General features: G+C 40.2%; 1 long non-coding RNA gene across 1 annotated transcript; it reads right to left on the bottom strand.

The window, feature by feature from the left end:
* Positions 1-513: 513 nt before the first annotated feature.
* On the bottom strand, positions 514-7,574 carry LOC109310024. Its single transcript, XR_002101120.1, has 4 exons — positions 6,733-7,574; positions 4,838-4,940; positions 2,526-2,575; positions 514-992 (listed from the first exon to the last, which is right to left on the bottom strand). It is a non-coding gene; the product is annotated as an uncharacterized LOC109310024 (long non-coding RNA).
* Positions 7,575-12,195: the final 4,621 nt, after the last annotated feature.

Raw genomic sequence — 12,195 nt, 5'->3', positions numbered from 1 at the left:
TAAACCTGCCTAAATGCTCTGCTGCTGGATGACACAATGCTAGCATATTATTAAAGCTCAGTGCTGCTACAGTTCTAGTCATTATATGTATAAATGCTGAGAAACCATTCTTTCAAAAGAATAAAAATAGTCTCAAAATGACAGGTGAATGTTTTAGCTAAAGAAATGAAATGCGTACATAGAAAATTCTTTACATGGCCTCCATGTTCCATTTACACAATTTACCAGTTAAAAACGCATTAACAGTCCATCAAAACTCTGAGTATGAAGTTCTATAACACAAAGAGTCATCTCGTGTTATTATTAAAGGCAGTCTGATAAACAATAAATTTTGATTATGATGCTCTCATCATGGGCCTGATGATGAGTGAAGCAGAAAGTATTCACCTGGATTCTTATTCAAAATCCTTGCTGAGATTCATGTATAAATGGATGACTGAACCAAAGGTTGATTGCATATTATTTTTCATACAATAAAACAAAAATTATTCAAATGAATGGGAATGAAAGTAGTTCATTTTCAATGTACACATCCTGTGTGAAATTTTATTTTACTGCATTCGTGTTTGTTTACAGTTCTGACAAGCTACAGAGTATAACAACATAAATATATAGTTTTAGTATAAAATTTGTATTTCTATTCTTTTGCCGGTAAACTGTCACAATGTTGTGTCAATTCAAAAGCTTTCAAAAATTAACAATGACTAAGTGATGAATTATGCTTAATAGAGATTTTTGAAAAACAAAGATTTCTTTAACTGAACAGTTTAATTTAACCCATATTAAAATAAACTGCTGAAACTAACGTGCTACCAAGATATACTTCAAACAAATATGGACCCTGATCCAATGCCCAGTGAAGCCATTTGCAGTCTTTACATTGACTCCAACAGGTGTTGGATGAGACAAACAATGAACACTAATTTAAAGCAACAGTTGAAATTGAATCTTCATTTATTTTCTTGCTACACCCATCCAAAGATGGCCCCATCCTAAAGGAAAAAAGATGACAAAACTTAAGCCTGTTCATAATGATTATGCTTTTAACTATTACAGCACTCAGCTAATGGTAAAGTTTCTATTCTGATTCCTTCATCAACTGAATACCAGAAATATTGTAGTCTATTTGGGGGAATCCATCCATATATATTAGGCAAGATCCTTAGCCCTGTTAAGTCTGTTGTTAACCAGGTTATGGGGCCACTTCAGGATTAATGGGTATCATATAGTAGCACAGTATCACCACTTCCCCATACTTCGCACCTTCACTGTCCCCAGCCTAGGGACCATGACTGCAGAAAAACAGAAAGGCTAGAGTGCTGTGTGTTCTTGCCAGCACCAGTTCCTGGAACAGATTTATATAAGCCACTGCAGCCAGATATAAATGAGAAGAGGTCTGATGCTGGTCAAAATGGAAGTGTAGCTAAATTGGCCCCTGGGCTTGGACTGCAGCTGGGACAAGAGGGAGTGGAATGGCAGGAATAAAGCCATTTTGCATCCCCTAAACTTAGATTCTCCACTGAGAAATGAGGTCAGGCTGAAGGATCTAGTTTATTGTGTTTAAAATTACACGTATACTCATGTGACCCTGCTCTTATGCCATTCAGAATCCTGTGACAACATTCTTCACCAGATGAGAATGTTTCACTGTTATATTCATAAAACTGAAAACGTCTTCAAGTGGCATAACATTGCCAGCAAGCTAAAATGTCTAGTAAAAAATAATTCTGAATGCCATACACGGTCTAGCCTCTTCACTTTCTTACATGCTTACATACAAACATCTATGTTTATATATACAGTATTGTCAACTCTCATGCTTTTTGGCATTGTTCTTAAAGTCTGTGCTTCAGGACTGTGAAAAACTTAGCTCTTTCTTTTATATATAAAAATATAGATACAAGAAAGAGCTAAGTTTCTTACATTCCCAAAGTGTAGACTTTAAGAACAATGCCAAAAATCATGAGAGTGGGCAAAACTGTATGCCCACAGATGCTTCAGCAGAATCTTTAAAATTATGTTGACCCAAATTTGTTAAATATATTATGGCTAATCCTTGGAGATATACTGTAAATCAGAGGGAAAGAGCACCACAAACCCTTTCCCACGCTCAAGGAGAGAGAAAGACATAAATGAGCATCAGAGAACTCAGAGGCTTCAAGCACCACTCACAGAGCTGGCTGTCCTAGACAAGGTGCATTTGAGATGAATACATCTGAGCACAGCCATCGCATGCACACACCACATATGCCACAACTGACCTAAAGAAAAGCTGGCAATTCTTAACCGCCTCCAAGACTTTCAAGATATATAAACTGTTGACGAATGTGTTTCTCTTCTCACTTGTAAGCATGGTTCAGACCTAAAAAACTATAGCTGAGCCCTATCTATAGACTACAGCATTCATAAAACACACTTCTAGCAATAGCTTTATGCATATATTCTTGCTCCAACTAAACTTATTCCACATTCAATTTATTTTAGTAAATATAACAGATTGATTTGGTGTTTAACAGGCTACTTACCACATCCAAGCAGCAAGCCTTGTTCTGCGTGTTTTGGTTCACATCTCTGCCTGCAGAAAAACATAATGTGTGGGTGATGAATCATTTTTACTGGTACTGAAACTAAGTTTTATGGCTAGTTTTTCCTGTGGAGAACATATACTATTAAAACTGTAACAGGTTTTTGTCATTCGAGAAAACTGTAAGAATAATAAAATACAGCATTCATTTACAAGTTTTATAGGTCTAGTTAAACAAAAATGTAAAGTGTGACTAAAGCTGGGTGATTCAGATTTCTTGATCCATATCTAGAGGTCTGCCAGGAATATTCCAGTGTACTTTTGGTATTTGTTTAATGAAAAATTCAGATCGATAAGAAACATATCTCCTTGGTGCAATATAGTACAAAACCTCCTAATTAGAAGGAAGGTATTAGAGTCAAGAGTTTTCAGCTAAATAGGTCTTAATAATAGATTCACAATTAAAGCTCTTGAAAAATGAGTTCAAAGTAGAAAGGAGGGTAGAATAAAGCCAATCGATGTACATTACACCAAAAGATAAATACTTCTCTCTAACTGCTAGTGAAGAAAAAAAGAAATAAGACTTCTGCAAACACACCTAAGAAATGAGCAGCTCCCATCCACCTTTACCTGACATAAATATAAGTCTGACAAAGAAGTGCGTAGTTTCTCCACAACAAATGGAAGAACAGATTAACAGCCATAATTTTAAAAGGCTGCAAATCCACCAAGGAAATTTCCTAACTAATAACAGATTACCAGAACTTTAGGCAATTTTCATGCATCTTTCTTTCATGCCTGATACAACTCTACCTTCCTTTTGCCTGGGAAAGTCAGGCAATGTTTTGCTGGTGGGTTGGAGTTTTTTTAAGCTTTGTTTTGTTGCTTGTCCCAAAGCCTTCAGCCCCAGGAAAGGCTGTGGAAGGCAAGAACTGCATATAACATGAAAGATAAAGGTGCAAGAAAGGACAAGGTTGGACACATGAGGGGACTGCCATAACGGTGCTTTCTCCTGTTGTGAAGTGCAGCTTTGTAGTAGAGAAAACCATGGACACAGGTTTTACACTCAGTAAAGATTCATCAGCCGAATACCTTTCTCCACAAGTAGGCATCGGCCTGGGAGGAAGGAGATTGCAACTCAGGTACAAAGTTACAGTTATACATTTTCATCAAGTACATTTTTTGAAGGCAAAATGCGTATCCATAAATTTGATAACACGTAAAGTGTATGATAGCATTTTTAAATGAGCACGGCCTTACTGGAGCACTTTTGAACCACATATGTGGAAATTGAATATAAATACAATAAAGACAGTTGTAAACAGACAGCTATTGACAACAGGTTACACATATTTTGGTATATATTTTTCCCTCACTGCTTGTGTAAAACCTTTATTAATACTAACATAAGCTAAGCAAAGGCACTGAGAAAAGAATATGGCAGTTTAACTTATGACCCTTAATGGATTGCTATTTTCTTTTTCCCTAAAACTAATCGAACTGCAAAACCAGAAATTCCAGTTATGTTTGCAAGCATGCACTGTATTACCTAAAATTCTGCTGCAGTCACAACAATTCTAACGTAAGGTGGCACAGGACAGTGTCAGCTTCCATTCCATTGTCATTTGCCAGTAAAGATCTAGATGAGCTCAGAGGAAAATCCTAAGATCTATGTTGTTCATTCAATTAAATTAGCTAGTGGGGTTTTTTTGGCAGCTAATTTAGTTATTGATTTTTTGAAGTCAAGCAATATTTCCAACTGTATACTGCAAGTGAAAAAAATTAGTCTTCATCCTCCTTACTAGTTGGAGGATCCTCCTTCATACTCCTTGCTAGTACTTTCTTTGACCAATATAAGTCAACATGACCAATATAGGCCCACTATGTGAACAATAGTTTCATTACATATTTCATATCGTCAAAAAAATAAAATCGCTTTTTCAACATCTCTTTATATTCGTGTTTTTCATATTATACATGGCAGCAAACAGCTTCTGTTATTCTGTATCTCATTTACACACATTTTACAAAACTTTCAAAGGAAGAAGAGGGCTATTCATATATAGTTAACAGGGACCTGAATATGCAATAAATACCATGATCTGCAACTTAGGAGAGCATATCACCAAAAATAATAGTGTAATGGACCCTGTACCTGGAGATTTTAAGTGCACCCATGTGCACCCCCTATGCATCGCCAGTGAGATGAACTACTGAACAGGACCAGAGAGATATTTGTGATACAAAATACATGTGTATTAACAACCAATTTGTTTTCTCCAGTGTAATAAAATATTACCGGTCATTACCTACCTTCGCCACTAAATTCGCTGCAAGTCATGAGTCTAGTTCTAAACTGTTCATTTTCTTCAAGCATTTTTGAAATTACTTTTAATACTCCATGGCAGACTTCAGTCTAAAAGAATAAAATCAAACTTTATCAATGAAACGTTTAAAGTTTGTGTTAAAAAAAAATTCTCTTCAATAGGGTCCTGTATTTTTCTGGGATGAAAATTCAAGGACAGTTGAACTGGGGGTTTTTGCTAGATTTCTCCAAACAGTTACTTAAACACATAAAGCATGAGTGTTGAATTCTTCCTCCCTGTTCTTCACTCAGTCTCTCTTCCTGTTCCTCACTTCAAACCCTCATTCCCCAACATTTGTGAACCTGTCTTTCCACATATGGAGACCCAGATATAGCTGCTTGTGGGGCCTTCAAAATATCTTCAGGGTCATCTGGAGAGGCAATATTTAAAACAACACAAACTTGCTCCTTTCCCACTGGGTTGAAATACATTCCCATCCAGTCTGTTGTGTGCAGTGTAATTCAGTTCCAGTGCTCAGATTCCTGTATCATCATGACCTGGCCTGTTCTGATATCATCTCCCCGTGAATTACTTTGCTGTTATCTACGGGTCATTAACTGCAAGGACACATTTCAAAGTTCTGTCATAATTCTTCAGTTTTCATATTTGTTAACAATTTCAGGCCATTCATATAAGATCTGACAAGAAGCTAACTTATCTAAATAGCTATAACATGCTAAAGTTATGATGAGAATTGGACCACCAGCTGTGAAACTGGCTTAAATTTAATAATTCCTTGTCAAACTTTATTGCTAAAATACAACACGTGTGCCTAGTTCTTCTTGAAGACTATCTAATGAACTAGAGGAGACACTGCAGCAAGTTACTAGCTGCTCCTGTGAAGTCAGTAGTTTTCAATCTCATTCTGTGGCATTACTACATTTTACTCCAGCTGACTTCACACTTTCCAAAATCTCATAATGGAGTTATCACTTTAATAAATATGTCTCTCTTTTTTTTTTTTTAACTTCAAGTACTAGGTGAACCATGAACACCGCATGCCCTGAAGGCTGGGAGGGCACGGTGAGCTCCTGCAGACAGTGGTGACACTGTTGGCGGCAGGAGTGTGGCAGCAGCAAGCGGGGAGCTCCTGCAGGTGGCCGCAGCACTGTCAGCAGCAGGGCGGGGGGAGTGGCAAGTGCCAACCAGTCGGTGACTACCTGCAAACACCATCGGCAGCAGCCAGTGGCGATCGTGAGCTACCCACAGATGCCTCCAGCGGTGATGGTGGCGGCAGGGGGTGGCGAGCGGTGACAGCCTGCAAGCAGTGTCGGCAGCACCTTTTTGCAGGGGGTGCACCAACACGCTAAGGGGGTGCATGTGCACCCACGTGCACTCCCTATGCATCGCCAGTGAGATGAACTACTCAACAGGACCAGAGAGATATTTGTGATACAAAATGTAATTTTGTATTTCTACTGGTCAACTACTCTTTTGTCAGGTTTTGCTCTTTGGAACCTCAGTGGCTAAAATTGATAAATGGCTACCAGATTTCATCCCTAAGAGCCATCTGAGCAAGAGCTTGTAGAAAACCCTGGCCCCAATCTTGAAAAGCAGATAAGCACAGAGTTTAATTCCATGGGTCTACTCATGTTCTTCAAGGTAAGCACAGGCATAAGGGTTTTGCTGGGTCCGAGCCAGAATTCTCAGGTTCTAAGGTAGTGCCGATAAGTATATTTTTCATTCCTACAAGTAGAATTTCCTATACCAAAGTGCTGTTTCAGTCTTAGCAACCATCTCTCTCTCATGCTTTCTGACACATGCATACAATACAGACAGGAAACCATGTTCTTAAATGTAAAAATCAACTCTTCTGTTTAGATTAAATTCCATACTTTCTACCTTTTCCTTTTTCCTTTTTATTGCTTTGCCAACTTTTTGTGAAGGGACAGGGAAACCAAAAGGATCCACCTGATTCTTTTGAAGATCACCTGTGAGAAAAAAGCAAAAAAAATGAATAAATAAATAAAAAGGCTTGTATATTCTATGAAGTTGCAGGTATCAAACTAGTCAGCATCTCCATCTTTCTAATGTTGTACTATATTTACTTCCGGTACTAACAGCCTATGAGATATCAGAATGTTCCTATCACATAATCCAGATTGCCATCTTGCTCACTTCCTTCATTACAATTACTTTGAGACTATAGCAGTTGATGTCTCATAAACCACTTAAGACAGAGATCAATATCTCATAATGTCTGGAAATGTAGACGTTAGGCTTTCAAGGTGGTACACTTACTTTCTACAACTTGATTTTTTTTTCTTAAGATGGTAGCCACCAAAATTCTATCCAAATTGAAGATTATAATGAGGATGTTATTTCAGTGTCTGATATTTCACCATTCCTGGTACTGAAATCACTTTTAAACAGCAGTACAAATGGCTTCAGCAAAGATTCCACTTTTATATTCAACCCACTGTGACTTTTTCACAAACTCTATTAACTGCAGGATGATTCAATGGTTAGAAAAATTGCAGACTGTGAATTCAAATAGAAGAACTAGTATCATGCTTAGGGAAATGATTTTCTACATTTGCTGAAGTTGACAGCATTTTCAAAACTCAGGATTAATAGTTAAGTGACAATAAGAAATTCATCTCCAGGAAAACACAGGTTCTCATTTCTAGACCCAAGTAAAATCCCATTTTGCATTTCATTCAATGGGCAGCATTAAGAGAGAGAGAGAGTGTGCACGCATGCATGTAGGGCCGGCCTTTTGGGTGGGAGACCGCTCAGGACACCATGGCCGGGGGGTGGGCCTGGTCAAGAGGTTGTAAAATGAAAAAATTCAAAATAAATCATGTAATGTGACATAGTGTGACATTTCTTGTAACTTAGCGGTTGTCTGGTTTTGTTATTTCATTAAACTTGGAAGGGAACAAAATGTCACAAGAACCTAAGATGTCAGATGTTATTTTGTTTTATATATTTATATAATTTATTATTTGAATAAAATTGAATTAAATTTAATTTGGTGTCATTTCCTCTTTTGTACTGTTTTAGTAAATTATAACAAACTTCTGAGATTACAGCTTAATTTCTAAACTTGTGGTAATACTACTACATACTTTACATACTTAAACAAAAAGCAAAGGTGCCAAAATGCAAGTTCACCCAGGGCTGGCTGTGTGCATGAGCGCGAAAGAGTGACACCATTTTTTTTTATTTGTTCTAAAAGTGGAAAACTGCCATAAGCAAAAAAAAAAAAAAAAGCAAAAAAGGACAGCCATTCCTGTCCACACTACATTCAGGTCCAGGCCCCAAGCGGGAGACTCTCATTTACCAGTGTATAAGATTTGAGGTAAAATTAGTGAATTTTTGACTTCCCAGGAACTTAGCCAAAATGCTATTTATACCAACTGTCAAACATTGTGGTCTGCTGCTTCTGCTGCAAACCATGTGCAAGGTCCCTCAAAGAAAATCAACCTGTGTACGTGCATTAGGGTGGCCATCAGGGAGGACAGTTTTGGTTTTCTGCTACTCTGTCCTCTATTGATATGAAACCCAACATCTTTATGTCCTCTATTTTTCTCTTGAAGATAGAAAGGCTTCCAGTTTTGTATCAATAGAGGACAGAGGACAACTAGATTGTCCTCTGTGATAGCCACCCTAGCGTGTGTGTGTGCACTTGCATGCACGTGCGTGTGCACTCACACAATCACACATGTATGGTGAGGACCTCAGTCCTCGAGCAAGCTGCATTAATATCACTGCCAATGCCCTGTGGCTAGGGGAGAGGGGCTTGTGGAGGCCTCAGATGTAGACCCTGGGGCCTCTGAGTTAAAGGAGCACAGGTTGTCAGACGCCCCCAACCGCAACCTACTTTCTGCATGTCCTCTTTTTCCAGGATAACACGTCCCACGTCCCTGGCTGAAGAGGCCTGTAGGAGCAGAGCTCTTGGACATTTTCCTGTTGCTCGAAAGCAGCTCAGTCCCGTTCTCCCTGCACTTGGCGGCTCCCCCTGCCTGACCCCTCGGTCTCTGGGCAACGGCACAGAAGCCAGCTCCCTCAGGACCTGCCCTAGATGGGAGGCCAGGCAATAGCTCGGGGCTACCCTTGCGCCCTCGCCCATGCCTGCTGGCAGCCAGGGCCTTGTCCCTAAACCTCAGGGCACTGGTGGGGACCTGCTGCCTTTTGTGAACACCAGCACCGGGGGACACGTGTCTGCCTAGGAGACTGGGAGTGGCAGTGGTCTCCTCATGGCATCTGCGGCCACCCCTGTATTGGATCACAGAGCCGCAACGGTGGGCACCGAAGCTGTTTACATAAACCATCCGTATCCGCTCCTGGACAGAGACAGAGCCAGGCTTCATGCTCAAGGCAGGCTGGATGAATCGTGGGGGAGGAGAGGGTGGCACCGGTTCTCCTCACACATGGGGGGTGTGCGTGTTGTGGGGGGGAAGCCACCAGATGGGGCATCATGGGAGAAACCACTGGGAGAGCCTCATGGAGGGTCTACTGGAAGGAAGTGACCCCCCCCTTTAGCGCAGCCCATTGGGATTTGGGGGCAGGAGAGAACCCACCATGACTGGGATGGGAAGTCTGCCACTGAGTGAATGGACACGAGAAGGGGCATGGAGGGCTGGCAATGGGCAGGAAAGGGGAGATGGAGGAGGGGCATCAGGTACTGGAGGATGTTTCCGCCATCATTTCCAACAGCTCTTCAGAGGTCTCCACTCTGAGTTCATTGTCCTACAGCAGGTGGGAGGCACAGGGACAGGGCAAGCCATTTGTGAGCTGCATATAGGAGCCACCACTCCAAGCTCTGCATGGCTGGGAGTTTGCAAGAACATGAACCGTTTCTGGGTCGTAGGGGAGCAACACGTTAAGAGACAGGAAAGTCAGGTCACTGCTAAACTGCAATGACAGCACCAGGAGTGTTGCAAACTGCTATGAAAACTTACCAGAACAAGGCCATTAATCTATTCACCCAAGCTTTGCCTTGCTGCTGATGGTGATGGAAAAGCTAGTCGTGACTTAACTTACCTGTCAAAAAAGAATCGCTGGTCCTAGAAAAATAGTAAGATTCTTGTGTGTGTTAAGACTGGATTCAAAGTTCACCACCACATGCAGTTTGGTTCGCACTGTCACCATCATCTGGAGGCGTGGTCATTTATATTGTATACCTGTTTTGACTTGCAAGAATAGCAAATACTATTTTGGCTCTTTTTTTTTTTGCTTTTATAAATTGTTAAAAGTCACAATAGCAGTAGAATTCAAAACGGGCCCTAGCCTGCTTCAGTTATTAGGGCTAGAGCTGGGAGGCCGAGCTGCCAGTAGAAATACTAGTTTAACCAGTGTCAACGTGGATCCCTGAATTAATTAGTGCTTTTAAATTATTATATTCTCAGCCTTGGCACTGTCAAAACGTTACATATCCTGTTCCTGAAAGAATGCCTATTACGTTCTAAATTCCTTATATTTGAAAAGTTTCTCACTATGCCAACAGGGTTTCAGTGCAACTCATCTGTTTCATAAACTTTTACGTAACATGGGACTTTCAAATGCATTTAAGAGTGAAAAAGTCCTAACGACATCTGCTTAGTCACATACGCACCATTAACAATTCCACTTGGGATTATTTCACAATGTTTCAAAGCCTTGATTTACCTGTCTGAAAGAACTAGCAGTGTTACAAGTTGACACTTGGGAAACGGCTGTTTTATTTTAATGCAGCATGAGAGAATGTACTATTTTGGAGAATATATTTCCCTTGCAGACTGCTCTAGAGCCAGGTGATGTTATAAGGGGTGCTTCTCCATATATTGGATTGGCTTTTGGATGAAGTCTATAACTATAAAAGTGTTTTTTTTTTCAAATGCCATTTTGAGTCCTTCCTCTTGAAATGGCACCGAGTATCGAAATATGAACAGCGCAGGTGGAAAGAGACTGTTGTTCACATATACTCCACAAGATGGCAGCCTTACCTATGGAAAAGACAGTATAATGTTGCAGAGCCTGACAGTTTGCCAGAAATATTATTTTTCAGTGAGAGAAGTACAGCTATGGTAGCCCCCAAATGCCTGCCCCATAAAAATAAGATTACATGTATATAATACAGCCATCACTTGAACCACATCCTGCAAAAGATAATGAAACGCTTACCTAGCCACAGTGCCAAACAAACCCGGAGTCCTCTCCTTCTTCCCAAAATGTCTGAGTAAATTAATAGGATTAGTAAAGAGACTTGTGTGCTAACGAACTCCAAGGAGGTGAGCCAATTCCAGATCCAAAAGCCATGATCCCAGAGTGTAAATTAAATAGTGTCACTTTAATCAGGTGAAAGTAATAAGGCACAGTGGCTCAACCCCTAAAAACACAGGCATTTTCTCCTGACATGAAAATAAGTAACCTCCATTTTGATTATCTAGCCATTTTACACTTCACATGGAAACCTGATGCTGTATATTTCTGATCAGGAGTCTGGTTTGCCAACTAGCAGACAGCTTCCCTCCTATGGCCCCTTCAGTAGTCTCTGTATTGACAGTCAGGAGAGTTGTGCCAAGCAGGTGGTATTGCTCCACATCTGTGCTGTAGTGTTCTCCTGCTCTTTGTCATTTCAAAGGCACAGCCCTCATGTGACAGGTTTTGTTCATCCTTCCCCTACCACTATGTTGCCAGAAGCAGACCTGATTTGGAAAGCAGCCTATGCCCAGCATCCCATTTTAGCATCTTGAAATGACAAGTAGATTTGCCACCATCTAAAAATCACAAGTATGTGGGTACAAAATGGCCATCTGCTTGCCAGGAACTCTAGAATTGGAAACTGTCTCATTTTAGACGTACAAATTTACTACTCCAGCACAACAAAAAGGGCCACCTCATTAACCTTTCTTCTAGCTGATTCAAAAGCAGTTATCGAAAAAAAAATTAAAATATACAAATGGAGCAATTACTTCACTGATATATATCTATATCAACATTGATGGACAGATAACTATCAGCGAAATAATTGCTCCTTAGTTACTCCTCATTTTAGAATATACAGAGAAGTCCAGCACCACAACTGATTGACTTTTTTTGAAGGAGGAGTCCAAACACTGTGGAGAGGTCATATATGAGTCAACATCCATGCAAGCTCCAGCCTTTGTCCTTCTGCCCATACTGGACTCCGTATAGCAAGATGTTGGCAACAATTTTTGAACCAGCTGCTTCACTGTGCTCCTGCACCATCTTAAGGCTGGAAGCTTCATTGCCAAGCTGAAGAAGGGTCAGAGTAGTGACTCAGTTGCATATACAAAAGCTAAAGTTTAGGCTCACAACTACTTTTTGTATGTAATATATGTGTTGTAGAGGGAATGG

Source organism: Crocodylus porosus, unplaced genomic scaffold, assembly GCF_001723895.1.
Source record: "Crocodylus porosus isolate Cpor-Errol unplaced genomic scaffold, CroPor_comp1, whole genome shotgun sequence".
In the NCBI taxonomy this organism is placed as follows: domain Eukaryota; kingdom Metazoa; phylum Chordata; order Crocodylia; family Crocodylidae; genus Crocodylus; species Crocodylus porosus.
The sequence above is the reverse complement of the archived record's forward strand: the minus strand, read 5'-3'. Positions and strand labels throughout refer to the sequence as shown.